Below are 27,224 nucleotides of genomic sequence, written 5' to 3'. Positions count from 1 at the left end.
GCAGACAGGAGTTGCTGGATATTCCTGATGACATACCATTGGTATTAGATGACGTGGAAAAGGAGGAAAAGCAGATGGCAGAAGAAGAGTTCTTCTGCCTGTAGGGCAGGGGAGCGATTGGGATTGGAGAAGTGGGTTTGCAACTAGGGGGTGGGGGCTTTCTTCTTGCGTCACCCCGGGAATGCACCATGAACGTTTTTCTCTCCTCTTTTATTAGTTTGTTAGATCCAACTGCCAGTCACCTGCTGCGCCACAAAGTACTCTTCATATGTAGTTTCAACATGCAAGGGTTAAAAGGTCCGTTTTTGAAAGATTTTCATGGTTTGTATTTTTTTCAGAGTATATTACAGGTCCCATTTTTGGTTTTGCAATTTAGTTTTTTCCTCCCAAAGTTCCAATAGCCATACCTTTTTAAATTTTCCATTTATATAGCCTTATGAGGGCTTAATTTTGGGGGGATAAGTTGTACTATTTATTAAGAGCGCCATTCAATGTACCATGTCTGTAATTGGAAAATGGGGAAAAAAATCTTTGTTGGGTTAAATTTAGTAAAAAAAGTACTGTTCTGACATAACACTCCTATTCTGTGGCTCAATACAAATATGGCAACACCAAACTTGTATGTATTTTCAGCCATAACGTTTTTATATTTTGGTCTACAGAACTGTACGATAGGCTTGTTTTTTGCGGGACAAAATTTTATTTTATTGGCACCATTTTTGTGGTATGTAGGACTTTTTGATCAGAGGTATTCAATTTTTGGGGGGAGAAAAGGTGTCCAAAAAATGGCGAATTGCTTGTTTTTAATTTTTTTCCTATTGTGGCGATCAGTGCACAGGAAATTTATATTAATATTTATATAGTTCAGACATTTTCGGACAAAGCAATACGTAATACGTTTTTTTAACCCCCTTAGGGAGCTAAAACCTGGGATCTTTTGATGTGTTCCTTGCTGAGCTGTGCCTCATCCACAGCGCAGCAGGGAGGTTACCATGGCAGCCATGGGGAGCTTCAAAAGCATCCAGGCTGCTGTGGTTTTACTGTCTGGGCTACGATCGGAAGGCAGAGGGAGCTGCATCACTCTGCCTTACCTCACAGATGCCGGGATTAGTGTTGATCGCGGCATCTGAGGGGTTAATTGATGGTGTTCGGCGGGATCGCCATTCCCTTTCATTGCAGCCTGGTGTTTGCTGTATGATACAGTTGGCACCTACCGTGTATGGAGCGGGCTCACTGCAGCAGCCCGCTCCATACATTCCCTCAGCCACAGTGACATACAGGTATACCCGATTCTTCGCAATTTGTGACAAATTAATTCGTAACAAATCACATTTCTTGTCAAAGTTTGGCGAATTGGCCGAATCAAATTTTTCTAAACTTCATTCATCTATAATAATTATAATAAAGAAATATTTAACTATTTGCAGTCATTTTATTTTCTTAATTCCCAGAGAACCCCTTTAAGAAACTTTGTTTTCCGGGGGGGGGGGGGGGGGGGGGGGGAATTATTCCAGTAAAGTATATGGCAAATGTAACACAAAAAAAAAAAAATCAAGCAGTACACTATCAGCACTAGGATTAATATTGTAGAACATTTCCGTCTGTGATTATGAATTATGTGATGTAGATTGGACTGATATACGTTGATAAAAAAAATTGAGTACTATAGCTTTGAATATTGCTGTAGCACTGCAAATGGCTGGCAGCCTGACTGAGTTCATTGACATACTCATTACACTGATCCTGTCCAGTTCGTAGCTAAAACCTGTTTCTCTGTCAGTTAATTAAATCTAGCTTACCAGCTATTGTTTTCCAACAGTAAATTCTCCCTGACACCAAGCCAGCTGTATTCTGGTTTTAAAGGGAATCTGTCATCTGCAAAACACCCCTCCAAACTAGAGTAAGCGTTGTATACTGTAAGTGAAGCAGAATCCGATTATGGAATTAGTATCTTCATACTCACTTGTACTCCAACAAACCAGCAGTAAAATGCATTGAGCGGACTCTTCTTCGAGTCCTCTCCATTATGTGCGTGAGCATGGGAGACCTCTCAATGCATTGTCGGGCACAGTATCAGGATGTGAGTGAGTATGAAGATAAAAGTTACATAACCAGACTCGGCATTAATTACACTATACTCTGCTCCCTCCAGCTTGGGGGGTATTTTGGAGCTGGCAGATTCCCTTTAAAATAAGATTTTTTTTCTATCTTTCCCTGTCAGACATCCTATCACATCAATATCCAAGCCTGGATTACACGGGCAACTGTAACAGATTAGCTGGAATCCGAAGTTTTAGGAAGTTTCGGAACTCGGTTTGCTTAGAATTGATTTGCTCATCTCTAGTTCCTTTGGCTCTGTAGTACAAAGATGCAAGAACTCCATTTCTCCAAACTCAAAGCAGGTGCCCAATGTGGATGGCTCTTGTTCTGCTTTTCTTTCTTCGCTCTTAAAAATAAACTGCAATAAAATAATAATGAAAATAACATTTTCCAAGTAAAATCCATCTCAAGTATCAGTGTCACTAAACTGCATTTTAGGAACATAGAATATGAATGTTTGCTGTTACCGCCCGGCCTGACACATGTTAGTGCGTTATTATGTCATAGTCAAGGGAATACAGCTGTTTGGCCGGTGGTGGAGCGGAAGTTCTTGTTACAATTCCATTGTTTCTCTGGCAGGATGCCTGGACTCGCTCTCACCACACATACACTGAGAGAAACCATCCAGTACACAGAACTTTTACTTTCATGTTGCATAAACTACTGCAAGATGTAATGAACGGTTTCTTGCTTTTTGTTGTATCCATTTTTAGACAGTTTTTCAAGGACCTTAAAGAAGCACTTCCACAAAAAAAATTATCCTCTGACCTGTTAAAAGGTACCTGATGTAAACTGTAGTGAAAGTAATCTTCTTATAACCTCCCTTCTGATCCTCAGCTGTGTCATGTAACCAACACTTTGACTTTCCAAATAATGCCTTATTCACACAGTCAGTGTTAGGTCAGAAATCTCAATAACTTTGAGCCACAACAAGGTGCAGCTCTAAACACAGAACAGGTGCAGATCTTTCCCTTATATCTTATCCTGGCTTTGACTCACAATCACTGATAGAATTCACTGGCCAAACACTGACGTGTGAATAAGGTTTATCACAGCATCGTACAGTATGTGTGGACAGGAAGGCAGTTTCTCTATGTATTCCTCAATGTCAGTCTCATAGGAATAGATAGAGAAGTAACTGACTTTATGTCCTGTGTCAGTTGAATAGCAGAGTGTTGGTTACATAACACAGCTGAGGATCAGAAGGGAGGTTATAACTCATTCTTATAAGTCACTGGTAAGAAGATTACCTTCACTACAGTTTACATTGTGTACCTTCCTAACAGGTCAGAGAATACATTTCTTGTGGGAGTGCTACTTTACAAAACAGCTCTGTATTGGATGTGTCTAACCAACTATAAAACCAAAGGATCCTCCAGTGGTCTCAGAGCTTTGACGTTATAACAGATCCCAAAGATCCAGCAGAAAACAACTGACTTTGAAGCCAATCACTTACCTCTAAGGTCTGGTTCTTATGGGATAATTCACAAATAACCTATTAGACCTTATTGGTGATATGTCCAGTGTATACAATAAGAACAAAGATTACAATGTGATTATAAGTGAATGTGTACGTGTTCTGTAAGGATGGAGGATGAACCTCAGAATCATCCTGTGTTGTGCCCTTTAGGTGATGTATGATGAGTGTCATTGCTGGATTCTTCTTCTTGTATATCTCTGCATACCGCATGTGGTTGTAATTTACAAATGACCTTAGGCCCTGGAGCATGTACTTGTGTGTAATATGACCTCATACACCTGCACCAGGAGATATAGTATATAGTATGACAAATGACCTGCAGTTGTACGTGGATTAGGTGGCATCAGTGGAATTTCTGTACCATATATCATTTACTGTGTGTTTCCAACATGTTAAAAGGGTTATCCAAGATGCAGCTGCGATCCCGTGTGGCCGCCACTTCCCGGATCGCTTTCCTTACATTCGGCATGTGATCCCAGCCTGGGGTTACAACCAGCAACGCATGCATGAGTCTGAATCTCTCGCTAGAACGCCAGTGAGAGATTGAGACTCATGCATGCACTACAGTTGTAATCCCAGCAAGTGATGGCAGTACGGGATCGCAAGTCGGAAAGGATGGCAGTACGGGATCGCAACCACATCTCAAATAACCCCTTTAACTCTTTTCTGTCTTTCCTGACATGTTTTTCACTGATTTATGGCATTGTTCCATGTATTATAAACAATTACATTAAAATCTCAATTAGGATTGTTGCGGGTATCGAAATTTTGATACCCAATCGATACTTTTGTTCCGGTATCGATACGATACTGGGATTTCCATTTTTTCAATACTGGGCTGAGCAGTCTAGTAACACAGAACATGTGCTCTCTGCTGTTAGTGCGCTCATGTTCCCTCAGCAGCACAGGGGAGAAGGAAGCAGTCTCTCCCTCCCCCCTGTGCCGCTGCCACCAATGAGGAGAGAGGGGCGGGCACACTGCACCACGAATGATAGGAGGATTTTAAATGGGCCCGGACTTTAAGTTACCAGGCTACATAGAGCAGCACCCAGGGATATCCCTGCACTTACTATTATTCCTGAGTGCCGCTCCGTTTGCCCGCTGTGCCCCTATTACTGTCTCCTGCTCCGTATGCTAATTACTACTATCAGAGCAATGGGGAGGAGACATCAGATTCTCTCCTGGGCGTTCCTTCCCCCTGGCTGTAGCGCTGTCCAATCGCAGCGCAGAGCGTCACAGCCAGGGAGAAGGAACGCCCAGGAGAGAAGCTGATGTCTCCTGCCCATTGCTCCGATAGTAGTAATTAGCATACGGAAAGGTCCTCTTTAACTTTTAATACAGGAGGCAGGTGCCGGCAGCAGAATTGCATAGCCTGCACCCTGCCTCTGACAGGGAGCTGTGATCAGCGGCAGTTAACCCCTCAGGTGCGGCACCTGAGGGGTTAACTGCCGCTGATCTGCTGCCAGTACCTGCTTCCTGTATTAAAGGTTAATTATCATTGGTGGCGCAGTGCACCCGCCCCCCTCAACCCCCCCAGTATTAAAATCATTGGTGGCAGTGGCCACAGGGTCCCCTCCCCTTCTCATTGGTGGCAGTGGCCACAGGATCACCTCTTCCTCATTGGTGGCAGTGGCAGCTTCTGATCAGAACCCCAGCAGTGTAATCCTGGGGCTCTGATCGGTTACCATGGCAGCCAGGACGCAACTGAAGCCCTGGTTGCCCTAGTCATCTCCCTGCTGCTGTGTGCACTATGCACAGGGCAGCAGGGAGAGTGTGAAGTCCTATTCACCCTGATAGAGATCTATTAGGGTGAATAGGACAAGGGATCAAAAGATCCCAGGTTGTAGCTCCTAAGGGGGGAAATAGTTAATAAATAAACAGTAAAAAAAAAAGTAAAAAAATAAATAAAACACACAAAGTATAAATCAACCCCTTTCCCAATTTTACATATTTTACATCGCCACGTCCGAAAAGTCCAAACTATTAAAATCTAAAAAAAATTTATGTGGTGAACGCCGGAACAGAAAAAATAAAATAAAAACTGCGCGATTCGCCATTTTTTAAAATGCGGAATGCACGTGGCTTTTTTTAGTGTTTTATTTGACAATTTTTTTTATCATGACTATGAAAATTGTAGATTCACACCGAAGGCATCAAAACTATGAATTAACACATGTGGAATTATATACATAACAAAAAAGTGTGAAACAACTGAAAATATGTCATATTCTAGGTTCTTCAAAGTAGCCACCTTTTGCTTTGATTACTGCTTTGCACACTCTTGGCATTCTCTTGATGAGCTTCAAGAGGTAGTCACCTGAAATGGTTTTCACTTCACAGGTGTGCCCTGTCAGGTTTAATAAGTGGGATTTCTTGCCTTATAAATGGGGTTGGGACCATCAGTTGCGTTGTGGAGAAGTCAGGTGGATACACAGCTGATAGTCCTACTGAATAGACTGTTAGAATTTGTATTATGGCAAGAAAAAAGCAGCTAAGTAAAGAAAAACGAGTGGCCATCATTACTTTAAGAAATGAAGGTCAGTCAGTCCAAAAAATTGGGAAAACTTTGAAAGTGTCCCCAAGTGCAGTCACAAAAACCATCAAGCACTACAAAGAAACTGGCTCACATGCGGACCGACCCAGGAAAGGAAGACCAAAAGTCACCTCTGCTGCGGAGGATAAGTTCATCCTAGTCACCAGCCTCAAAAATCGCAGGTTAACAGCAGCTCAGATTAGAGACCAGGTCAATGCCACACAGAGTTCTAGCAGCAGACACATCTCTAGAACAACTGTTAAGAGGAGACTGTGTGAATCAGGCCTTCATGGTAGAATATCTGCTAGGAAACCACTGCTAAGGACAGGCAACAAGCAGAAGTGACTTGTTTGGGCTAAAGAACACAAGGAATGGACATTAGACCAGTGGAAATCTGTGCTTTGGTCTGATGAGTCCAAATTTGAGATCTTTGGTTCCAACCACCGTGTCTTTGTGCGACGCAGAAAAGGTGAACGGATGGACTCTACATGCCTGGTTCCCACCGTGAAGCATGGAGGAGGAGGTGTGATGGTATGGGGGTGCTTTGCTGGTGACACTGTTGGGGATTTATTCAAAATTGAAGGCATACTGAACCAGCATGGCTACCACAGCATCTTGCAGCGGCATGCTATTCCATCCGGTTTGCGTTTAGTTGGACCATCATTTATTTTTCGACAGGACAATGACCCCAAACACACCTCCAGGCTGTGTAAGGGCTATTTGAACATGAAGGAGAGTGATGGGTGCTGCGCCAGATGACCTGGCCTCCACAGTCACCGTACCTGAACCCAATCGAGATGGTTTGGGGTGAGCTGGACCGCAGAGTGAAGGCAAAAGGCCAACAAGTGCTAAGCATCTCTGGGAACTCCTTCAAGACTGTTGGAAGACCATTTCAGGTGATTACCTCTTAAAGCTCATCAAGAGAATGCCAAGAGTGTGCAAAGCAGTAATCAAAGCAAAAGGTGGCTACTTTGAAGAACCTAGAATATGACATATTTTCAGTTGTTTCACACTTTTTTGTTATGTATATAATTCCACATGTGTTAATTCATAGTTTTGATGCCTTCAGTGTGAATCTACAATTTTGATATTTATGAAAATAAAGAAAACTCTTTGAATGAGAAGGTGTGTCCAAACTTTTGGTCTGTACTGTACATTTACTGCTCAATACAGGAAGCAAGATAGATGGCACTAATCTATTTCCACTATACTTCAGTTTTACAGGAACTATGGTTGGTACTATATTTAGTGGTATATTTTATGGGCACTGTTATAACTCCCTTTTAAAGGGAATGTGTCATCAGAAATTGACCTATTATTTAAATCACGTTTTTATGTTTAACATTTTTTTAAGAATTTTTGATGATATTGTTTTTAATTTTCCATGTCAATTTCCATATTTAAACAAACACCATAAAATCCTTCAGTTTTCACATTGGCCACTAAGCCTAATAATAGGCACCACTTCTTGGTCTCTTCCGATCACTTCATTGCAGTTATCTGCTTATCTTTCATTCTAATACTGCCAGTAATGATATCACCTCTGTGTATAGATAAGACCGGATCCACCATTCACAATAGGTGATTGTCAAAGTGCATCTATTCTTTCTTTATACTGAGTATGCCTAGAAAACTCTCCCATAGAAGTTAGTGAGGTCTCCTCCTTACCATTAAATGCTGTCAAGAACAAGATGGCCGCCCCCATAATCATGTTCAGGAAATAGAATAAATCAATCTGTAAACAGAAGAAAAAGCAGGTTAGAAAAAAGGATATGTGTCGCTATCTGTTTTTAACTGGCAGATACATTTTTTGGTGACACAATTTCTCTAGGGAACCTGTCACATTGTAGACACAGTCCTATCTGTGCACAGCATGTTATCTGCAGGAGGGACTGAACAGGTTGATATATAGTTTCATAATTTATTTATTTAAATCTAATCTTTTCTGATTAGGAGTCCAGTGGGTCGTCCTACTCAGTGACTGACATCTGTCACTGTATGCACTCTGATTAGTGTAACGGTCAGCAGAGGAAGAGACCGTAGAGCAGGACTCAAGTACAGTGCAGCAGACAAGGAGGCTGAAGTAGAAACCGGCTTTATTAAAAGAGAACTCTAACTGCCGGAGAAGCAGATTTACAATATGAACAGCTTGAGAATTCACAATAAAGATAATGGACATTTGCATAAAGAACACAAATGAATCACAAACACAAGTACAGACAATAGCAGGCTACTCTCTTCTAGGTAGTCCTATCTGTCCCCGCTACCCGGGGTGCACCTCTACGGTGCACTAAACTAAATCCTATTCCACTATGTCCTAGCTCAGGTTAGCATCAGTGCACTCACAGTTCGGTGTCCGGCACATGCAGGCAGATACAGTCTGGGTCCCGATCTGGTTGCTTGGTTGCTTGCTTGCTTCAGCGTGGCTCAGCTCTGGCCTCTCTTTGTAGTCTCTGTAACTCTGGTTAGAGATAATCAGCAGCTCTGGACGTGTAATCAGGCAGGGCCTGGAATTCACTCACAGTTCCTCTGGTAAGTGCCTCACACTACAGCAGACAGCACACAGATACTGTGTCACAGCAGGCAGGGAGAAATCGCTCTAATCTTCCCTGTGGATCTCCCTCTCAGTGCACAGCGTCCTTCTTCCTGTGTACTCAGACACCTTCAGCCCAGGCTCTCTGCTCAGGAAAAACACTTAACTCCTTGTCCTCTGGAAACAACTCCTCTCACTGTCCTACTCAGCCACAGTGGCCTCTGGTGGCTGGAGGGAAACATGACAGTCTGCTATATATATATGTGTTGGAAATGTTGCTGGATGATCAGGGCTGCCTCTTACATGCCTCCCCACTTAAAGGTGGCCGTCCTCGGCCTTGCTATATAGTCCATAGAAATAATGGTTAATGTAACTTTTTATACAGCAGTACAACATTGTCCACAATACATACAGGTGGACCAAATGAACTCATCAGCAGCGTACCTGTTTGGTGGAACCCCTGCAGTAAGCCTACTGGATCTCCGGAGGTCCTGGCTATCTGTTACGACCTGACTCTCTCCACTAGGAACTGCCAGTCTGGATTCATCCACCACAATAGGAGGTTCGGGTGTGTCCGAGGGCCCCTCTCCATTACGGGCTGGCAATGGTTCTGTGACAGTGCCTTCATCACCTGTAACCTGGGAGGCTTCTTCAGTGTTGGGAGCAGTCCACCAGTCTTCACCATAATCTCCATCAGAGATAACAAGTTCTGAGTATGGGGCAGGAGGAGGTGTCCTCTGAACAGGTGCGGGATCTTTGGACCGGCATGGCCGTAACATATTCCTATGTAGAGTCCGTGAAGCAAATTCCTCATTCTCAACCTGCACTTCGTAGACCGGACCATTAGGGTACACTCTCTTGATCACTTTACACGGCTGTACTTCCCAACGCTCACTCAACTTGCCTCTGGGACGTTTCTCTCGTACCAGTACCCGATCCCCAGGCTGCAATGGAACCTCCTGAACTGGAGGACGGTCTGTATGAGCTCTCTCCTGTAACCGCTGACCTGCCAACCGGCGAATGGTCTGGAGACGCCGACGGTGTTCTTTCACCCATGAGGTGGTTGATCGCTCTATTAGGTCTTCTGGCTGATCTAGGTTTAATTCCACGATCTCTCGACCAGCCCTACCGAACAGTAACATGTATGGGGTGTAACCGGTGGTGGTGTGGACACGATTATTGTAAGCCCAGACTAATTCTGGCAGGTAGTCAGGCCAGTGTGCCCTCTTGTCTTCCTCTAGCGTCCTCAGCATTTGCAGCAATGTGCGGTTAAAGCGCTCACAGGCTCCGTTTCCTTGGGGATGATAAGGAGTTGTCCTGGATTTTTCAATGCCGTACAGTCGATGTAGCTCTTCCATCACTTTTCCTTGAAAGCACGCCCCTTGATCTGAATGGATCCGCTTTGGACACCCATAGACCCGAATGAAGTCTTGACAAATGGCTCGTGCAGCGGACTCGGCCGTCTGGTCCCGAGTTGGGGTGACTACTGCAAACTTGGAGAAGTGGTCGATCATGACCAGGCAATACTGTGGACCTCTTGACGATTGTCCCACAAGAAGATAGTCTATCATCAACACTTCCAGCGGTTCTGTGGTCTGGATGGCCTGTAGGGGTGCTCTCTGTTCTGTACTCTTCGTGAGTTCACACACTCGACACTGTCGGCAAACTTCTTCAACTGTGGCCTCCAGTCGCGGACAATACACATAACGCTGCAGCCACTGGTATGTCTTGACTGGCCCGAAGTGAGCTCCAAACTCATGAGCCTCTTTGGCTATCTCCCGTGCCATTCTTCTGGGTATCACTACCTGCCACCTCGCCTCTAGGTCGGCAGGCTGTTGCCACTTGCGGAACAAAACAGCTCCATGCACTTCCAGTCTGTCCCATTGATGTAGAACGGACTTCATCTCGGCATCCAGATCAGTCCTTTCTTCTTTGTTGGGTTTCCTGCACTGGGTTACCCAGCTTTTCATTTGCTGCAGTCCAATGTCTTCATCTTGCAATCTGCCCCATTCTTCATTAGTTCTCCCCAATGCTTTGGGTAGCTTACGGGCCTCCCCACTTGTCTGGGCCGCGACTGTTGGGGGAGCGAACTTGCGGAAGTCAGGAGTTTCATCTTCTTCCTTTTGTTCATCCATATCCCCTACTGGAGTTTCAAAAGTAACCCTCGAGAGACCATCAGCATTAGTGTTCTCTGTAGCGGAGCGGTAGCGAATTGAGAAGTCATACTTTGCGAGGCGAGCCGCCCAGCGTTGCTCCAGGGCTCCCAACTTGGCCGTACCCAGATGGGCCAGGAGATTGTTATCCGTCCGTACGAAGATCTTAGCTCCTGTCAGATATCCTGCAAATTTCTCCGTCATAGCCCACACCAGGGCAAGGAGTTCCAGCCGGAAGGAACTGTAGTTATGGGGGTTTCGCTCCGTATCTCGCAAGGATCTACTGGCATAAGCGATCACTCTCTCATGTCCATCCTGTACCTGCGACAGGACTGCCCCAAGTCCATAGAGGCTGCCATCAGTAGCTAAGATGAATGGTTTATCAAAATCGGCATAAGCCAAGATGGGGGCCGATGTCAGGGCTTCTTTCAGGGCCTGGAAGGCCTCTTCCTGTTTCTGTCCCCAGGGGATACTTTGGCCCTTGGGTTGCCCAGCCGTTCCTCTCAACAACTCATTCAGAGGGCCCGCTATTTTTGCGTAGTCTTTGATGAACCGCCAGTAGTACCCAGTCAGTCCCAGGAAGGCCTTCAACTCACGCAGTGTTCTCGGCACTAGCCATTGTCGTATTGCAGCCACTTTGTCTTGGGACGGTAGCACTCCGTCTTGGGACACCCTATGGCCCAGGTACTCGATCTCCCTCTTGAAGAGATGACACTTCTTTGGCTTTACCTTCAGGCCATGGGATCGCAGTCACTCGAGTACCTGCCCTAGCCGATTCAAGTGTTCTTGAAAAGTAGCAGAGTATACGATGATATCGTCTAGGTATATCAGAGTGGCTTCAAAATTCAGGTCTCCCAGGCATCTCTCCATCAGCCGCTGGAAGGTTCCAGGGGCATTAGTCAGTCCGAATGGCATCCTGTTGAATTCAAATAACCCCATGGGGAGTATGAATGCTGTCTTTGCCTTGTCCTGCTCAGCCACTGGTACTTGCCAGTACCCACTTGCTAGATCCAGGGTGGAGAAGTATTTGGCTCGTCCTAGAGCCGTCAGAGACTCCTCGATGCGTGGCAGAGGATATGAGTCTCGCGCAGTGCAAGCATTCAACCGCCGGTAATCCACACAAAATCGAATAGTGCCGTCCTTCTTCTTGACAAGCACCACTGGGGCTGCCCAAGGGCTCTGGCTTCCCCGCACCACTCCGGAATCTATCATCTGTTTCAATAGCGTCTTCACTTCCTGGTACAACTTGGGCGGAATCTGTCGATATCTCTCCCGAATTGGTGCAGTGTCCCCCGTCGGTATCTCATGTGTGATAGCATTCGTGCAGCCAAAGTCATCGGCGTGGCGGGCAAACGCAGCCTGATTCTCCCACAGCATGGTTTCAACTGCTCGCTGTTGGTCTAAACTGAGAGCCTTAACATCTATCTCCATTTGATCCAAGATGGTTCCCCCATTCCATTCTGGGGTCGGCGCCTCTTCTGCACTGGCAGTAACTGCCAGGGTCCAACCAGCATCCCCTACCGGAGCTAGAGTCACTTCTCTCTGACTCAGGATTTCTCCCTGATGTAGGTACACACGAGCCAGTTCCACCCCTGGCGTCAAGGGAACTTCTAGATATCCCACATTCACAGCTCTTATGGGTACTCGTCCATTCTGGAACACTCCCAGTGTCCGGGCCACCAGGACGTCCTGACCCAGCTCTCCTAGGCCTGTTGGTTCAACGAACACCTCCATGCCTTCAAGATTACGGAAAGTTCCCACGGGTAACGTCAGCACGGTCTCCCGACCAGGGGGAAGGGTGAAGGTAGCCTTTCCTGGCGCTCGGATCGTTCCCACCGCCTGGTGTGCTGGTACACTTTTCTGTGTTCCACAAAAACGGATTAGCCGTTGAAATGCTTTCTGGGTAGGTTTGTGCGGGGTGGCTTGTTTCCAGTAACCCGGCCCCCGTTTGGTGAACATGATCTGATCCAATTCTCGCAGGATATTCATGCCCATTATCACCGGCACATCTTCTTTGAACGTTTCGGGGACCAACAAGATACCTTTCCGCCCCACTTCCTGTCCACACAGCCGTACATTCATCCACACGACCCCTGTGACAGGAATCTGTTGTTGGTTAGCCGCTGTAACCCGGACCAGTGTCTCTCGTTCTGGCTTGGCCAGCGCTTGAAAGTAACGGTAGAAGAATGACTCAGGGCATAGTTGTCACCTGAGACCCAGTATCCACTAAGCAGTCGACAGGAACACCTTCGAACTCAGCTCGTATAGTGGGGCACCCTGCGACCAGGTGTTCGGAGCTTTGCTGGGTAACTTGGCTCTCCACCTCCCCTGCAGTACGCCCCACTACTGCAGGGGTCGGTAGTTTAACGGCGGCTCTTGGCGTCCAGCTGGATTATTCCGACACTCTCTGGCGAAATGTCCTAGATCTCCACACCGCCAACACTGTGCCCCTTGACGGCCCACTTTTAGCCTGCGAGTGGGAGGTGCCCTCAGAGCTTGGCTGGATGGCCCCACTGAAGGGTAATGAGGGGCTTGATGGTATGGTAAACTAGCATAAGGGCATTCGGGTGTAGGAACCCACGGAGTCGCCTGATAGGTTTGTTGTCGGGCTGGATAGGCAGCCTCAGTAGTATGGCGCGACTCTATCCGTTTCTCCAGGTGTGTCAACTTTTCGTGCATGGCACTCAGGGAGCTCTGCAAGTCTTGTACCACTCTGACCAGGGCTTCCTCATTTCTTGTAACCCCGGGGGGTGTAACGGTCTGGGTCCGTATTACTCCAGAAGCATAGCCGTCTTCTTTGTTTCGCGTCACGGCCTCTGCCAAAATTTGACTAAAGGTTAGGGTAGGGTCTACTCTGACTCGTTCCCGCAGAGCCTGTTTCAGGGGATTGCTGTAGAGCCCCAGAATAAATTGTTCCCGCAGTATCCGGTCTATGGGTCCCATGCCAGTAACCCCATCTGCCTCTTTTTTTTGTACCTCGGCCAACACTTCCTGTAGGGCTGTAGCGTACTGAGAGACACCTTCGTCTTCCCGTTGAATCCGGTAAAAAAACTTCGCCCGGAGGTGCCCTGCACTGGCTGTTTCCCCATATATTTCTTCCAGGAATCTCACCATCTCTTGCAATGTATAGCGCGTGGCTTCTGGTTGTAGGAGAACATTTCTTCGGGCCTCACCCTCGAGAGCGGCCAAAGCAATTTCTACTTGTAGTTCTGGGCTGACATTGTAAATCCTAACAGCACTCTGTAACCTTGTCACCCAGTCTGACAGTGTCATGTTCTGGCCATCAAATTTGGGTAGCAAGTTGAACAACGTGCCAATAGGAAGGGCCCTTGCAAGGGTTCCACCATTGCCTGAGGTACTCACATTAACATCATGCACATTGCCTTCAGCCGCCTCCATCTCTGTGACTGTACCCTGCTCGCAGCGTCACTTGTAACGGTCAGCAGAGGAAGAGACCGTAGAGCAGGACTCAAGTACAGTGCAGCAGACAAGGAGGCTGAAGTAGAAACCGGCTTTATTAAAAGAGAACTCTAACTGCCGGAGAAGCAGATTTACAATATGAACAGCTTGAGAATTCACAATAAAGATAATGGAAATTTGCATAAAGAACACAAATGAATCACAAACACAAGTACAGACAATAGCAGGCTACTCTCTTCTAGGTAGTCCTATCTGTCCCCGCTACCCGGGGTGCACCTCTACGGTGCACTAAACTAAATCCTATTCCACTATGTCCTAGCTCAGGTTAGCATCAGTGCACTCACAGTTCGGTGTCCGGCACATGCAGGCAGATACAGTCTGGGTCCCAATCTGGTTGCTTGCTTGCTTGCTTGCTTCAGCGTGGCTCAGCTCTGGCCTCTCTTTGTAGTCTCTGTAACTCTGGTTAGAGATAATCAGCAGCTCTGGACGTGTAATCAGGCAGGGCCTGGAATTCACTCACAGTTCCTCTGGTAAGTGCCTCACACTACAGCAGACAGCACACAGATACTGTGTCACAGCAGGCAGGGAGAAATCGCTCTAATCTTCCCTGTGGATCTCCCTCTCAGTGCACAGCGTCCTTCTTCCTGTGTACTCAGACACCTTCAGCCCAGGCTCTCTGCTCAGCCCGGGAAAAACACTTAACTCCTTGTCCTCTGGAAACAACTCCTCTCACTGTCCTACTCAGCCACAGTGGCCTCTGGTGGCTGGAGGGAAACATGACAGTCTGCTATATATATATGTGTTGGAAATGTTGCTGGATGATCAGGGCTGCCTCTTACATTAGGACTACCCACTGGATTCCAAAGAATTGAAAAAATAAGGATTTAAATGAATAAATTGCAAGTTATACTGAATCTTTTCCTATAAACTACATTCCAATTTGCTCCTTTCGTTCTGCTCTATAATATGCTGTAGATCACACCATGCATAATGTGACAGGTTCTGTTTAAGAACCTTATGGAGTAGCCGGAGCACAGACTGTGTTAAAAAAACACCTCTCTCTACATTACATGGACACCTTTGGTGGTGCTGCAAGCAATAAAAAAAAAAAATCTGCAGTTTCCACACAAAGTACAACTAATTGCTGTAGGTCCCAGCAGATGGGACCTTTCTAACAAAAACAGATTGTCCACCCCATGTTGGTAGCTTGTTTTAGTGGTCTGAGTTAGGAATAGTAAGTTATTGATTAACTTGGGATTTTTAATTTTTCACTATTTTGCCTACATAAAATAAAAAAAAACTTAGGTTCATTCAGTCAGTTAGGGTGCCACTAGTGTTGAGCAAAGTGAGCTTTAGATGCTTCATCCGAAGTTGCTTCATTCAAAACGTCGGAATAATACTGTACGGAACCTCGGAACCAAAGCAGAGTTCGGTTTCAAGTCTTAAAGTGTTTTTCACTTAAAAAATCAACTACGGAAGTTATTCAATGAAGTCACGCACGACTTCGCGAATACCATATTTTTCACCCCATAAGACGCTGTTTCCCCCCCCCCCCCCAAAGTGGGGGGAAAATGCCCCTGCGACTTATGGGGCGAATACTAATGAAGCACTTAAATTTTGGAAGCGCTTCATTAGTACCGGGAAGCGGTGAAGGATCTGTACTCACTGCTTCCTGGTCCTCCGTTCGGCTGTCTGCTGTGCAGGGCTGCGCACCATGTGACCTCACTGTGCGCAGCCTTCACAGCTAACAGCCGAGAACCAGGAAGAAGTGAGAGGGCGCTGGTGGTGAGGAACGGCGGCGTCCAGGAGCAGGAGAGGCTAGTTATTTTTTTTAAATTTAATTTGTACTGATGACTGACATGGGGGGCATGATGGCTGACATGGGGGGCATGATGGCTGACTTGGGGAGCATGATGGCTGACATGGGGAGCATGATGGCTGACATGGGGGACATGATCTGAGGCATTGGCGGTCTGATCTGAGGTCTGATTAACATTGGGGGTCTGATTGGGGCTGTGAGCTGAGGTCTGATTAACATTGGGGGTCTGATTGCTGGTCTGACCTAAGGTGTAATGGATTTTTTTTTATTATTATCCTTTTTTAAAACCTAGGTGTGTCTTATGGGCCGAATCTACACAGTCCCTTTAGAGATCCTCGGGATATAATTCATAATACTATGTTGGTCTGTGGGACCAAATAATCCCTTTAGGGATCTCTTTTTAACAGTTAAAAAGCTTTACTCTATTGTTTATAATATTTACTCACAAGACATAAACATAAATTAGAGAAAATATAAAGAAAAGTTCTTTAAAAATCTCAGTTGTGAGGAGTTAGGAGAAAAAAACAATAACTAAGCCTGGTTGCCTAGTTTTGCAACCTTTGCTGGCAATATCTTGCTAGATACAGTATATTGACAATTATCACATGGTATGGTGACTGTAGGTGTGTGAGAGCCTCACCTTTTGAATAAGGATCACTTGGATATCTAATTATGGGTTTAGCACTGGGACTATATGCTTTATTTATTTGGAGTGCAAGTAGAAAACCTTTATTTGAGGCCTCCTGTATTCAGTTCCTATTGTACTGGGGCTCACAGATTGTTTCCAGTCCCCTGCTTATGATACTTTTGTGTCTGCACAACAATTGGATACAGATTGGCTTACAATGTTGCCTCTATTTATGCCATAGAGGTCAATGTAGCCGTATCTCTCTGTCCATACAGCTGCCAAACTTCTATTTCCTGACTTGCTATTCTGGCTATCTGACACTAGGGGTCGGCTTCACACACCGTATCTAATCAGTCACAATCTGCCACTATATGCTTTTCTATAAAGTCTGTATCTCAGCGTGAATGACTCCTCTTATTTCCTCACAAGCTGCCTAAAACCGACATCACATAACTACACCCCTCCCGACATGTTTTGCCGCTGTTGCGGCTTCGTCAGGGGATGCGGGGTATATGTGTGCGCGCGCTCACTGTGGCCTCCCTTTATGCCTTCCAGAGTCCCACCCCCCGGAACCATGCAGCCAATCCCGTCTACACGTGTGGCCCGGGTCAGGTGTCAGCTGCATGACGTGTAAACTGGGCGCTTCTCCTTTGCGGTCTCCAAGTGATGACGTCCGGTCTCCTCTTGACGACGTCAGGTAATGTTTACATGTGTGCGATAGATATCTGGTATAATAGACAATCATACAAGATTCACCACATGGACCATTAGATTTTTACAATACTTAATTTTTTATGTAAGCGCTCATTACTCAGTATACAGATAGTAGTTATTACCCGATTTTTATTTTTAAATTTTTAAATGGCTATAATTAAATAGGTCTACCATATTGGATTCAGGGTGAATGAGTATTTTTTGAGAGATGGGGAAGAGGGGGGGGGGGGGATGATATGGAGAATAAATATACAATCCTCCTATAGCTTTCAATTTCAATTTTAATAATCAAGCTTATTTTTTTATATATTTATATATTTCTTATTTTTTATATTTGTTTAATTATTCATATTTTTTGTTTTTTATTTATTTTTGATATATATATATATATATATATATATAGTCTATGGTTTTATTGAGTGAATTCTTATTATATGTGGTCCCTCTTTTAGGGATCTATCATCACCTCCCTGATAGTTTCATCCTCCCCAAAAAAAATGTATTTATTTATTTTTTATTTATTTTTTCTTCCATTTATATATTATATTGGTTTTATACCTAATAATAATATTTGATCTTGATTGATTCCATTAGTTTTTTTATTTTTATTATTATCATTGTTATTATTTTTGTTTATATATTGTATCATTAATACTTGAGCCAAAAAATAATGGGTAGGATTTATTATATAAAAATAAGGGTTGGTGGGTAAATTTCTGGGAATTTTAAGGGGGTCACTAATCTTCATTTCTTCTCCTTTATGTTATTTTAATTTGTCATTAACAAAATAAGTTTATTATTAGTATTCAATGCGCTATGACATTAAATGAAGGCTGTATATGAAAAGCCTTCATTTAGACCTACTGGACTTAGGGTTTGTAACCTTTGAATCCATCTGGCTTCTTCTTGTAAAAGTTTGGTGTCCAGATTTCCACTCCTAGGTCCCAACGTCTTTTTTGTCAGACCCCAAAATTTTAGGACTTCAATATTTCCCCCATGGGCATATGTAATGTGCCTGTATAGAGAGGTGTCTTTCCCTGTATTTATTGCACTGATATGTCCGGATATTCTCCGCCTTAATTCCTGTGTGGTTTTACCCACATACAGTTTTGGGCAATTACATGATGCAATATAGATGATTCCGCTGCTGCGGCAATTGAAATATTCTCTTATTGTATATTCACGTCCGTCTGAGGGGTTTCTGAATTTTTTAACCTTGGGTAGGTACTTACAAAAAGTACAGTTCCCACATGGGAAGGAGCCAACAATACTGGATTTTAACCAAGTTTTGTTTATTGTTTCATTTGTAGGCAAGAAGCTATGAACCAATTTATCCTTCAAATTTTGTCCCCTCCTGTACGTCACACTGGGATATGATGACAGAACAGATCTCAGTTCATCATCGCTGGTAAGTATCCTCCAGTGCTTTTTCAAAATGTTCATTATTTGTTGGTTATTGCAGTCATATGTACCAATACATCTTATCTTCTTTTCTTCATTTTTCTTTTTATGCTCATGCGATAAAAGTTCTTCCCTCTTGACACGATTATAGGCCCTTTTTAGGCATTTCCCAGGGTAGCCTCTATTCCTGAATCTTTTGTAGAGGTCACCAGCCTCCTTTTTAAAAGAGTCCTCCGTTGTACAGTTTCTCTTAGCTCTTAAGTATTGTCCTACTGGTATACCTCTCTTCAAGGCTACCGGGTGCCATATGTCTTATGGGCCGGTGCGTCTTATAAGGCGAAAAATACAGTAACTTCCTTCGGCTCATCGGAGCCCATACATTCTAATACTGTACGGAGATGGATCTCCGTACAGTATTTTTCCGAAGTATTGAACGAAGCGACTTCAGATGAAGCATCCGAAGCTCGCTTCTCTCAACACTAGGTGCCACCTAAAGTAAAATTCTCCCCTCACCTCACCATACCACCCCCGCTTGCCTCCTCTGAAAACCTAAATTTTTGATTCTCTAATTACAGGGATCCGGAAGATGAGAAATATGAGTTATTTGGTGGATTTACACAATGAGCTGTTGTGTTAATCTACCTCATGTGTCATGTGGAGGAAACCTGTAACTGTATTTCCAAAAGATTTTTGACCCTTTACAGCCTCTATTTTGTTAGTTTGAAATAGAAAATTTCCTGTAGCTGCGTCTTTCCCATCAAATGAAAAGCACTGGTATAAAAAAATAATATGTTTACTATCTCAATAAATTTCCTAATATTCTTTTTGAATATTTTGTTTACACAGTGATGAAGCCAATGACATGTGTGTCTGGCAGGTGCACCACTTGCTGATGTTGACTACCGGTATATAAATTGGCATGCAAAGTTTAGGCACCCCTGATCAAATTACTGTTACTGTGAAACAAGTTAGAAATGAAATGATTTCCAAAAGGCGTAAAGCGAGATGACACATTCCCTTTATATTTTAAGCAAGATTTTATTTTTTATTTTCATCTTTTACATTTTCAAATAACAAAAAAGCTAAAGTTTGGGCACCCTGCATGGTTAGTACCTAGTAGCACCCTCTTCAGCAAGTATCACAGCTTGTAAATGATTTTTGTAGCCAGCCAAGAGTCTTTCAATTTCTGTTTGAGGGATTTTCATCCATTCCTTCTTGCAAAAGTCTGAGATTCTTGGGCCCTTTTGCATGCACTGTTCTTTTGAGGTCCGTTCACAGATTTTCAATGATGTTCAGATTGGGGACTGTGAGAGCGCCATGTGTGTGATACAGCAGGCACCTAGTGGCTATGGCGGTCGCTCCACTCTGGAGCAGGTGCTATCTTTATAGACCCAACATCCACTGTTCTATTACAGCAGAAGGGGGGTAATCTATTTATTAACGTTATTCTTTTTTAGACCCACTAGGAAACATGACTTTTTACAATTATCTTGTTTACCAGTGCATTACAGCCTATTACTGTAACAGTAACAAGATGCCTACTAAGCTGAGCCTGTGGCACAGACATACAGTCATGTCAGTTCTGTAGGACTTTGTTAGGCCCCTGCCTGCCATGGCAATGTATCTGCTCCCTACAATTACGTTCTCGGGAGCTGATGATGGCAGAGAGAGCTCTCTCCCACTGATTTCCTAGATGCTGCAGTAGCTATTGACAGTGGCAACTAGAGAGTTAAGTGGCCAGGATCAGAGTTATTTTTGATACCAGACTCTGAAAATGGTCTGGAGCACTGTATCCATGCAGCCTGTGTGAGATCTGTTTAGCTCCTGACACTCAGGCCAGGATTAATGATGCAGGCGGAAGGGACGGAACAGACTAAGCAGCACTCCAGACCAAAAAAAGCCTCAAACGTAGAAATACACATGAGACTTTGTAATAGTAAAATTGCCTGTATAGGTATCTATGACGCTTGTACAAGCATTATTGCAACCTCTGTTCACCACTATATACCTTTGTGGCTTATCTCTTAGAATACCTTTCAAAAACTACCGACCTAGAATATTTGGCTACATGCCTATAAGCATCCAAAGAAATCACATAGTTTAATTATAAATAAAAATTCACAAAGTCTTTATTGAATTATAAAAACACAATAAAAAGGTCCCACACAAAAAGATAGAAATTTGGAAACAACAGGGACACCTAGTGGACGAAAAATTTTACAGCGTCCGCCTCAAGGTGAAAAAACGATGTAAGTAACATTAATTAAATAATGCGCAACTGCCCCATAGAACCTTATAACCGAATAAACTAGTTGAACACCCCTAAAGATAAATAGGCTAAGGAGCAATACCACATCACAGAATGCAAAAAAAGATAAAAAAAAGATACCAAATTAAAGTTGGCGCTGGCCACCAGTAGTGTCCCACCTCCAACGCATTTCACTGTTGCTTCGTCTGGGGGTGGATTTTTTATTTATAATTGGTCCGGGGCCGTCTTTAATATTGATTGGACCCTGGGCAAAAATTTACTTGGGCCCCCTGGATCCCGCCTTCCCACACCTTAGCAGGCAATCACACCCTCCACCACAACACACACACAAAAAATCCACACATCTGGTCCAGTGAATGACTGCAAATACTTCCAGTTCTGAAGACTCCAGCGGCTCAGGATCAGTGCTCTGGGCTCAGGCTGGAAGGGGGCACCGCTCTGCAGGAAGGAGACCAGGGCTCGGCTCAGCCTAGTGTTACAGTGCACCCCAGCACCCCACAGTATGCAGTATAGCACCCTATAGTATACAGCACCACACAGCATGCAGTATAGCACCCCACATTATACAGTACCCCACAGTATGTAGTACAGCAGTATAGCAGCCCACAGTATACAGCACCCCACAGTATACAACACCTCACAGTATACAGTAGAGCAGTATAGCACCTCACCATACAGCACCCCAAACTATACACAATACAGCCCCCACACTATACAGTACAGCAGTATAACACTCCACACTATATAGCACCCACAGTATACAGACCCCCACAGTATACAGTACAGCAGTATAGCACTCCACAATATACAGCACCCACAGTATACAGTATACAGCCCCCCACACTATACAGGCCCCCCCACACTATACAGCCCCCCCCACACTATACAGGCCCCCCACACAGTATAGAGCCCCCCACAGTATACAGGCCCCACACAGTATACAGCCCCCACACAGTATACAGTCCCCCACACAGTATACAGTCCCCCACACAGTATACAGCACCCCACTGTACAGTAGTTTACAGTATATTAGCATAACAGCCCCTGTCACCTTTTTCTGATGTAATCTTCACACAAAAAAAGCTCCACAGATAAGGCAAACTTCTCCTGCAACACTCCTGCTAGGACCTGTGATGACCTCATAGCCATGTGACCAGTAATATTGCTAGGTTACTGGTCACATGGTGATGATGTCATTAAGGTCCTAGATCACATTCACAGCTCTAACACAGTACGATGCCTGGACTCAGTGCCGGCAGGCATGGCATGGCAGCACCCCCTGTGTAGCTGACAGCCTGACACCTGGGGCAGTGGCTAGCAGGGCTCAAGAGGCAGCTGCCTTGGGCCCCCCAGGAGCAACTGGGCCTGGGGCAGCTGCCCCTTTTGCCCCTTGGTAAAGACGGCCCTGAATTGGTCTATATGATTTCTTTAGATTCGTTTTTTTAAATATTTTACATACCACAAAAGACAAACTTACTGGTAGTTACAGTTCTTTTTACCTTTCTTCAATGTTGGTACCACATCAGCCGTCATCCAGTCTTGTGGCACCAACTCTGTTATAAGAGAGTCTAAGAAGATGAGATATAACAGTATCAATTACTGAGCTCAGTTCCTTCAGTTCTCGTGGATGAATGCCATCTGGGCCAGGGGTATTATCAATATTTAATTTGCTCAGACGCAGCTGTACTTCTTCTTGTGTTAAGATAGTGATATTTGACAGAGAACTGTGGTTACTGTCACCCCTGAATGAGATATGGTACTGGCAGCTCACTGGTGAACACACATGAACTGGAAGAGTTTAATATCTTTGCCTTCCCTTTGTCCTTTACAATTATATTCCCATTTTTTTTTTTACAGGGCCATTATTGTTTCATTTTTCTTTTTTTGGCATTTATATACAATATTTCTAAAAGTTTTTGGGGATTCATTTTAATATCATTATTAATTCATTTTTCTTTGGCTAATTTAGCCAACTTTATTTCATTTTTACGTTTCTTATTGATCACTTTGTAAGAATGTTCAGTTTTTTTAGAACTCATGTCCTTCAGTGTTTTAAATGCTCTGTCTTATTATTATAAGCATATCCCTTTTTAGCCAAATTGGTATCCCGAACACTTTGTTACCCATATAAACTTACTACAGGATTAATGTAATATTTCTTTAAAGACTCCCCTTTTAGCTTTATTATTCCTAATTACCATAACATGATCCCAGCCTGAAAGGCCTCATGCACACGACCGTTGTTTTGGTCCGCATCCGAGCCAAATTTTTGCGGCTCGGATGTGGACCCATTTCACTTCAATTAGGCCGCAAAAGATGCAGACAGCACACCGTGTGGCCCCGCGGACAAGAATAGGCATTACTATTATGGGCTGCCCGTTCCATTCATTGCGGAACACACACGGGCGACATCCGTGTTTTGTAGATCCGCAATTTGCGGACCGAAAAATACAGCATGTTTGTGTGCATGTAACCGAAGACTGAGCTCTTTGACTGAATTTAGCTTCCAGGTTTTTGGAGTTCCCTTTTGTAAGAATATATTGAGTATTATACTGAAACTCACCATATAACGGTCAATGTTGCCCAAGTGCTCCCTCCCATACCCTGCAGATCCGATATTGTATCCAGTAAATCATCTTCTCAGATCGGCTCCTGGACCAGCTGCAAGAAGTAATTGTCTTGAATTGTAGATACATAGGCCTTGTTCACATTTCCGTTTGCAGATCCAGCAGGCTGTTCAGGCACAGAGCAGCCTGCCAGATCTTCTAATTCACGGCCAGATCCCCATTGACTGAAGTGGGGTCCGGCGGTGATCCACACGTTTTCCAGCATAAATGACAGATTTCACCTGGACAAAAAACGCTGCATGCAATGGTTTTTTGTTTAGCCGACAGCCAGACTTGGAGCCGGATCTGCAAAATGGAGATGTGAACACAGCCTTACAGCTTCTAGCAGTAGACTTAATGTCCCAATTAATGTCAGGATAGTTAAAATCCCCCATAATAAGGACTTGCTGCCTTTCCTATTTGTTGCAGCATTACATCCTTGGTCTGTTCGGCTATGTTAGGTGGTTTAATGTACCTACACATGTTGCTGATTTTGTTGCAGAAATTTCTGCGACTGAAAATCAGTTCTATTCATTTGATGCACACTATACCTGACAGATTGTACTGCTCCATCTCTCAATACACACCAACTATGGGAAGCATAAACCGGCCCATATACAGTATATCTGACTCCGAGCTCATTGAGCGCCTGAACCCGTAACTAGAAACAGTGCAGCATCTGTGTCCACCGGAAAAGATGTGTATCACATAACTGGAAAAAGGCTGTTAAAGTCACAACACCTGCACATTGGTACATAATACAGAACACAGGAAACAGAATTTTTTTTTATTCCCTCTCCCAAAAAATTATTAACATTAATGAAATCATTATATGTACCCCCAAAATAGTTTCTATAAAAATCTTTCCAGTGTATAAGTACAAGTACACCAGGTAGTCAGTGCGGAAAGGGCTTTTTAATTGCAGAAGGGATCGAAGGATATAAATTACAAGTGACAAAAACAAACCATCACTGGGAAAATTATTAGCAGATAGAAGCCCAAGTGTACAGAAGAAAATGGGAGGTGAATTGGACCCCCACCAATTAGAAAGTTCTGCCATATCCCACATATGTGCAGTAATATCTTGTGATAGGAATATCCCTTTAAAGTGGTTGTGTCATCTGGGACGTTGGAGGCATAACGCTAGGCTATGCCACCAATGTCATATAATTGCAGGTTCCTCCTCTGGGACCCGCATCTAGCTCTAGAACGGGGTCCCCAAATTAAACAAGTGTGCACTGCTCTTGCATGGCATGCTCTCCATTCACTTTCATGGATCTTCCGAAAATAGCTGAGTTAGCGCGGTCGGCTATTTTCCAAAGTCAATTAGAAGTTAATGGAGGGTGGCTGCGCTTGCGCAGTTTAGAGGCCCTGTTCCATCTCACATTGGTGGCATATCCTAGCAATATGCAACCAATGTCTCAGATGAGGCTATGGCTACTTTCACACTCGCGTTTTGTGCGGATCCATCATGGAAGGATCCGTTCAGATAATACAAACGTCTGCATCTGTTCAGAACAGATCCATTTGTATTATCTTTAACATAGCCAAGACAGATCCGTCTTGAACACTATTGAAAGTCAATGTAGGACGGATCCTTTTTCTATTGTGCCAGATTGTGTCAGTGAAAACGGATCCGTCCCCATCGACTTACATTGTGTGCCAGGACGGATCCGTTTGGCTCAGTTTCATCAGACGAACACCAAAACGGAATGGAGGCAAACTGATGCATTCTGAGTGGATCCTTTTCCATTCAGAATGTATTAGAATGCAAACGGGTCCGTTTTGGACCGATTGTGAGAGCTCTGAACGGATCTCACAAACGGAAAGCCAAAACACGAGTGTGAAAGTAGACTAAGGGTACTTTCACACTAGCGTCGCTGGATTCCAGGAGGCAATTATGTCGCCGGAACTGCCTGCCGGATCCGGCAATCTGTATGCAAACGGATACCATTTGTAGACGGATCCGGATGCGGATCCGTCTCACAAGTGTATTGCAATACCGGATCCGTCTCACCTGTTATCATCCGGAAAAACGGATACGGTATATATCTTTTTCACATTTTTAAAGGTCTGCGCATGAGCAGACCGCAAAACCGGATCCGTTTTTTACGGAACACTTAGGGCTGGATCCGGCATTAATGCATTTCAAGGCATTCCGGCAAGTGTTCCGGAATTTTGGACAGAGAAAATACCACAGCATGCTGCGGTATTTTCTCCGTCCAAAAACTGTACAGCGACTGAACTGAAGACATCCTGATGCATCCTGAACGGATTGCTCTCCATTCAGAATGCATTAGGATAAAACTGATTAGTTCTTTTCCGGTATTGAGCCCCTAGGACGGAACTCAATACCGGAAAAGAAAAACGCTAGTGTGAAAGTACCCTTACCCAAAGTGAGTTTGGAAAATGGCTTTGGACGTTTGTAATATACAATAGTCCATTAGATTTTGATTTTTCCAAGACTCAACGATTAAATTATTCATTACTGTATTCAATACATCAAACTTAGTACACTTTTCAGATTGTCATGAAAATGCTTTGTTTTTATTCTAATACCTATATTTTTCTTTGTACAGGGTGACCTCTAGTGTTAGAAAATATAAATTGCATTATGAGCGAAATACAGTAATATGACATTCAAGAATATATTAGTATAAGTTACAAGGTTAGGCCTCATGCACACGACCGTTGTGTACATCCGTGTCCGTTGTTCCATTTTCCGTGACTTTCTGCGGACCCATTGACTTTCAATGGGTCCGTTGAAAACTCTGAAAATGCACCGTTGTTCATCCGCGTCCGTGATCCGTGTTTCCTGTTCGTCAAAAAAATAAGACCTGTCCTATTTTTTTTTGACAGACAACGGTTCGCAGACCCATTCAAGTCAATGGGTCCGTGAAAAAACACGGATGCACACAAGATTGTCATCCGCGTCCATGATCCGTGTTCGTAGGCTACTTTCACACAGACGGATCCGCAGATCCGTCTGCATAAAAGATTTTTCAGAAAACTCAGATCCGACAGTATATTCTAACACAGAGGTGTTACCATAGTGATGGGGACGCTTCAAGTTAGAATATACTACGAACTGTGTACATGACTGCCCCCTGCTGCCTGGCAGCACCCGATCTCTTACAGGGGGCTGTGATCCGCACAATTAACCCCTCAGGTTCCGCACCTGAGGGGTTAATTGTGCGTATCATAGCCCCCTGTAAGAGATCAGGTGCTGCCAGGCAGGAGGGGGCAGACCCCCCTCCCTCCCCTGTATTACATTCATTGGTGGCCAGTGCGGCCCCCCCTCCCTCCCTCCCCTGTATTACATTCATTGGTGGCCAGTGCGGCCTCCCACGGCTCCCCCTCCCTCCTTCCCCTGTATTAAATTCATTGGTGGCCAGTGCGGACCCCCCCCTCCCTCCCCTGTATTAAATTCATTGGTGGCCAGTGCGGCCCCCCCCCTCCCTTCCCTGTATTAAATTCATTGGTGGCCAGTGTGGCCCCTCCCTCCCCTGTATTAAATTCATTGGTGGCCAGTGCAGCCTCCCCTCTCCCCCCCCCTAATTAAAATCTC

At 44.4% G+C, this 27,224-nt stretch overlaps 1 long non-coding RNA gene across 1 annotated transcript; it reads right to left on the bottom strand.

The window, feature by feature from the left end:
- Positions 1–1,556: 1,556 nt before the first annotated feature.
- Positions 1,557–22,565, bottom strand: LOC122932999. Its single transcript, XR_006388366.1, has 3 exons — positions 22,528–22,565; positions 7,782–7,848; positions 1,557–2,458 (listed from the first exon to the last, which is right to left on the bottom strand). It is a non-coding gene; the product is annotated as an uncharacterized LOC122932999 (long non-coding RNA).
- Positions 22,566–27,224: the final 4,659 nt, after the last annotated feature.

Source organism: Bufo gargarizans, chromosome 3 (assembly GCF_014858855.1).
Source record: "Bufo gargarizans isolate SCDJY-AF-19 chromosome 3, ASM1485885v1, whole genome shotgun sequence".
Taxonomy (NCBI): Eukaryota; Metazoa; Chordata; class Amphibia; order Anura; family Bufonidae; genus Bufo; species Bufo gargarizans.
Note: the sequence above shows the minus strand (reverse complement) of the source record. Positions and strands in the feature narration are given on the sequence as shown.